The following is a 5,580-nucleotide window of genomic DNA, read 5'->3' on the forward strand; positions in this document are numbered from 1 at the left end:
TATTTGAGGATTCTATTAACATAAATAAGTTAAGGGCATGAGTCTGATATGACGTTAGGAATCATGAACATCACAATGATATGATATTGTTCGGCTTTGCTTTTGATTTCCCCAAAAGGCCCCATACCAATGGAATGTATTCCTTGTTTATAAACTCATGATATCCTTTTAATTAGCAAATGTGAGACTTCTCTCCCAACAATTTTCCATAGAATATGGGGTAAAAACCCATAATGGAGGAAGGTATGAGCAAGGTTCAATATACTTAAAAAAAAAAATTGCAAATATAACCAAATTGATGATATTGGGGATGAGAACGGGGATTGGCTAGAAAATGTTGAGGATTATTGGGAGTGAGTCCCACATTGGTTAATTTAGTGGATGATCATGGGTTTATAACTAAGGAATACTTTCTCCATTGGTATGAGGCCTTTTGGGGAAGCCCAAAGTAAAGCCATTAGAGCTTATGCTCAAAGTGACAAAATGGGAGTGAATCTCACATTGGTTAATTTAGTGGACCATCATGAATAAAATCTTCATTGTCTTCATATCCTTTGGAATGCTCGGAATACGATAGTGATGAACATGGTGTTAGATATTCGTTGAACCTCTTTCATGCGATCTTCAATCTTTGAGGTTGGATGGTTAATTTAGTGGAAGATCATCGGTTTACAAGTGAGGAATACTATCTCCATTGGTATTGTTCGAGGGCTCCAGTAGGAGTGAATCCCACATGGTTAATTTAGTGGAACATCTTGAATAAAATCTTCATTGGCTTCATCTCCTTTGGAATGCTCGGAATACGATAGTGATGAACATGGTGTTAGATCCATTCATGTTACAAGCGATCTCATAAGTCCATAAATTTTTTCTTGGATTCCATGAAGATTTTCTAGGTTCTTAGTTTGTCTATGTACTATGATTCTCAACTATTGTTTCTAAGATGTTTAGGACTAGCTCATCGGATAATCTATACTCTGGGTGCACGCAGGTCTAAATCTTTGATTGCTGCTTATGATCCTAAAGTGCTCAGTCTACTGAAAATGTACTAACCTAAGTTGGCTCGAAATAGCTCTAGCTTTTTTGTCCTAGTCTTAACTTGGTTCTCTTGTACATACTTTACTAGGAAGATTATCCTCTTAAACACCTATTGCATGATATACATAATAAAAATATGCGTGCAAGTTTATTAGTGAGATATCCTATCAATCACCTAAAGCACTAAAAGTATAGTGCATCCTCCTTTTTAGCACAACGGAAAGCATTTAAAACAACATTTATCTTAAATCTCATACTAGAAATTTTTTGATAATTTCTTGCGTATTTTATAAATATCTCTACCGAAAAATATAAAAAAACAACATGCATCCCAAAATCTTATCCTAGGGGCATATCGATAATTTTCTATCATACATACAATGCATTCACATCCAAAATTACTCTTTTGTAGTCCTAACATGTATATTCTAACCACCTAAGGTAAGAAACGCTCACATGCTAGCACATCCTCACAATCCCTACAAGTATTAGTTGCCTAAAGTCCATGCAGCTACTTATCAGGATTTAACATGCATTTTTTAGCTTGCTTTTTATGCTTGTAACGCCTAATTAACACAAAAATTCATTTGTAGGACCTAATTAACATAAAAATAGGGTTAGTATGGTAATCAGAATGAATAATAGTCAAACGAATATAATAGCATTCACGAACTTCACAGGAGGGAGTTCTACACTTATTGTTCTGAACTGTACAAATAGCTAAACAACTCGTTGAAAGTTGAGTTTATTATACTAGAAAAGGTTTATGTTAGTGATCACGTGAATGCTAGAAAGAGATCCCAAACCAACACTATCATTGAAGGGTGTAGACAAACTTTCGAAGTAACTCGTGTTTACTCAAGAAAACATCGAGACAAATTAATAGAAGATCTGGTAGAAAATGTAGGCGACATCAATGCCAAAATAGAAAGAGTTCTAATCACGCTAAGATTAGATCAGCTTCAATTTCAAAGCAATAAAAACCAACGAGTAGTGCAACAATACTATGGACCAGCCGAAGTCATTAAGAATGTCGGGAATAAATCATACATGATTTAATTTCTCTAATGGATGCAGACTAGCCCTGTTGTCCATGTCAATAACTTGAAACGTTACAATCCTGACCAGGAAAACACTAGGCACAAGAAGGCAGTATGATCTCGTGCTACGAAGGAAGTAGGAGAGATTCTAGCTAAAAAGACGTGAAGAGTTGACGAAAACTTGACGAACCAAGAAGTGATTTTCAATAGTTCATGGTAGATTAGAAGAGGCTCTTTAATTTGAGATCATCTGGAAACACATCAAGAGACTTTAAAGTCAACATTATCATACATCGCTAAGTTCACAAAGAGTTGGTTGTCAAAGGCATCAACCAATTGAGTGGGTAAAGATGTCACGGTCATGTTTGTTGAAGGCGTATTGCTGTCATGACTAGTTATCAATTCTTCACCACGTTATAAGCCATCAAAGTTGTGGTTGTTGCTTATTTGCTTTTAGCATATAACATTACTTTCTTTCAAGTTGTTTTCAACTCATTTCTTCCCTCACTTTTTATGAAATATTTTATCTCAGATGTGACTCGAGGCTCGATCATACGTTAAGATTGTCCACAAAGTTCAATTCTCACATGGCTGACTTGTTCAATGGGTTAAAACAAGTGTCACACAATCGTTGTCCTGCTGCTATAAGAGTGCGATTATGATATTTGGCAATCCGAATTATTAAAGTGTTATAAACTAACTTTACTACTCTTCCAAAATCTCTCTCTTATAGATAGTTTTAAAGGCAATCAAGTTCATATGCCATCTCTATCTCCTAAGAAGAGTCTGGTAATGGCGTATATCTCAGTTTTTTATGCGACCATTTCTATAAGGACTTATTTTCTTCTCTTACATCATAATTTTCACAAAATTATATTGACTCGTAGAGTTGGAATACAATATCACTGTCTATCAATTAATCTTAGTAACAAGGTTATTATGATATGATAATAGAGTTTTTATAGATTTACCCACATGAATTTCAACTTTAATCTCACTTTTTCAAGAAAAATATTTAAACTTTCGTTGCATTTGATAAAGATACTTATACATTAAATAATTATCAATCAGATCGATGAAATATTCATAATGTTCTTTGACTTCTACATTCACCAGAACATTTAGGTCGGAAAAAATAATTTGTCATTTTATTCGTGGTTGTATAATCATGAATATCTCATTCTTTTGTAATACCTAAAACCTATGTTCCTAGAAAAGAAGCTTCATGAATTTGAGAAAAACTTATGTTCGGGACTCAAATAAGAATTTCAATTTTGGTTTCACCCCTTCGACTTAATATGAGTCTAACATCCTACAAAAAGAATATGGACATGGCATTCCACCCATTGAAGTGAGAAAAACATGTGATCTTGGTGTATCCCATAGGTCGGAGGTGGGTCCCATCAAGTTGTGTACTTTCTTTTCCATACATTATACTTTCTAGTTCTATACCTAAAAACACTCCCTTAAAAAGACTAGCTAGGTTACATGACCGGTAAATATCATGAATTAAAGAAAAACCTATGTTCAAGACTCAAATCACCATTCAAATTCTGGTTTTAGCGAATAGACTGAACATTCTTATACATCCCTCATGACATAGTATGAGTCTAACATCCTACAAAAAGAATATACATGTGATCTTGGTGTATCGCATAGGTGGAGGTCTAAGATGACTGAGGGCATATAGCATGTTTGAGTCTCTTATATTTAGTGACACCTAGTTGTTTGGGCGTTGTATTTGGCTCAGGGTCGTGGATGTGTTTTTTCTCGAATCAACTTACTTGGCTTGGCTATACCCTTAGAAATAATGCATAGGTTAGTAAGTTCATGGTTCTGACTTTAGAGGGTCTATCATAAAAAACTAAGGGTATAACCTAAGCATGTGATGTGCTACTCCTGTCACAAAAAATACATATCATTTCTATGCTTCATAACATCATAACTAGATGCCATATAAAACATCAGGTTAGTTGTAAAAGCCATAAAACATCATAGAAGGTATAGTAAGGGCATTTTTTGTTATTTTACTCGTATCATTGGTTTGTGCTCTAAACATGCTCCTATAACCTTCAAATTCAACATGCATCGTGAATTCATGGTATAAGGCCATAACACTTGTAGGCTCTCTTCAAATTTAGGGCATGAAAAGGAAGCTCTCATCGTCCTCTTTAACAGCTCTAAGATCACCAGCTTTGACTTGTATAGAAGCTCCACAAATCTTCATCTAAATTTCGAGGTCTTTTCCATATTTGATTCTCGTCCCCTCAGGCAACTTCAACAATTGGATGGCTTTGTGACAATTCCGTATAGGCCTAGGTAGATTCTTTGGTTGTTACATTAAGTACATGGACATTTCATAGAGTTGAGATGACCAAATTGGTCTAAGGTATTTTGTTTCTTTTAATGTTTTAGCCCATCCCTTCATTCCTATACCTTTGTAAGAAATATGTGAACATTAATGTCTAGAATTTGACTATTAAGGTTGGAGTTAGTCTAAGATGCTAGATTAAGGTTTTGGTTCGAAAGGACCGGAGTTCAAATCCCACTCTCAATAATAATTTTGAAAAATTTCTTGTGGGATCCTAATAAGATTTAATAATTATATTATCTTTTGATCCCTAAACCTTTATAAAGAATACAAATGGATTAATTTTTTTTCAAGCATCAAAGTTGAGATGGCCGAGTTGGTCTAAGGCGCCAAATTAAGGTTCTGGTCCGAAAGGGCGTGGGTTCAAATCCCACTCTCAACAATTATTTTGAGAAATTTCTTCAGGCTCCTTATATGGATTTAGCAATTATATTATCTTTGGTCCAATGTTTAATATAAGAATACCGATGGATTAATTTTTCTGTTTTGGTCCCAATTTCCACTCTCAATATTTATTTTGAGAAATTTCTTGAGGGTCCTTATATGGATTTAGCAATGACATTATTTTTTAACTTTAATATTTTTATCCCTATACCTTTATAAAGAATAGGGATGGATTATCTCTCGTGGCTTTGCTATTGGTTTCCCCAAAATGTCTCATACCAATGGAGATGTACTCATTACCTATAAACCCATAATCAGTCTCTTAATTAGTCAATGTGGAACTCCTCTCCAAACAATTCTGTCCTCAAACAAAGTACACCATAGAGCCTCCCCTAAGGCCTATGAATTCCTCAAACAACCTTCTCTTAATCGAGACTCGACTCCTTCTCTGGAGCCCTCGAACAAAGTACACCTTTTGTTCAACATTTGAGTTACGTTTGACAACACCTTTGAGGCCCACAACTTCTTTGTTCGACATTTGAGGATTCTATTCACATGGCTAAGTTAAAGGCATGACTCTGATGTCATGTTAGGAATCACGAACATCACAATGGTATGATATTGTTCACTCTAAGTATAACCTCTCATGACTTTCCTTTTAGTTTCAACAAAAGACCTCATACCAATAGAGATGTATTCAATACTTATAAATCATAATCACCATTTTAATTAACCAACGTGGAATTT

General features: G+C 34.8%; 1 non-coding gene across 1 annotated transcript; it reads left to right on the plus strand.

Annotated features, from left to right (window-relative positions):
* Positions 1 to 4,750: 4,750 nt before the first annotated feature.
* TRNAL-AAG (transfer RNA leucine (anticodon AAG)) lies at positions 4,751 to 4,831 on the plus strand. The gene has a single exon. It is a non-coding gene; the product is annotated as a tRNA-Leu (tRNA).
* Positions 4,832 to 5,580: the final 749 nt, after the last annotated feature.

Source organism: Cucurbita pepo, chromosome 20, assembly GCF_057944985.1.
Source record: "Cucurbita pepo subsp. pepo isolate OVF chromosome 20, ASM5794498v1, whole genome shotgun sequence".
Classification (NCBI taxonomy): Eukaryota; Viridiplantae; Streptophyta; class Magnoliopsida; order Cucurbitales; family Cucurbitaceae; genus Cucurbita; species Cucurbita pepo.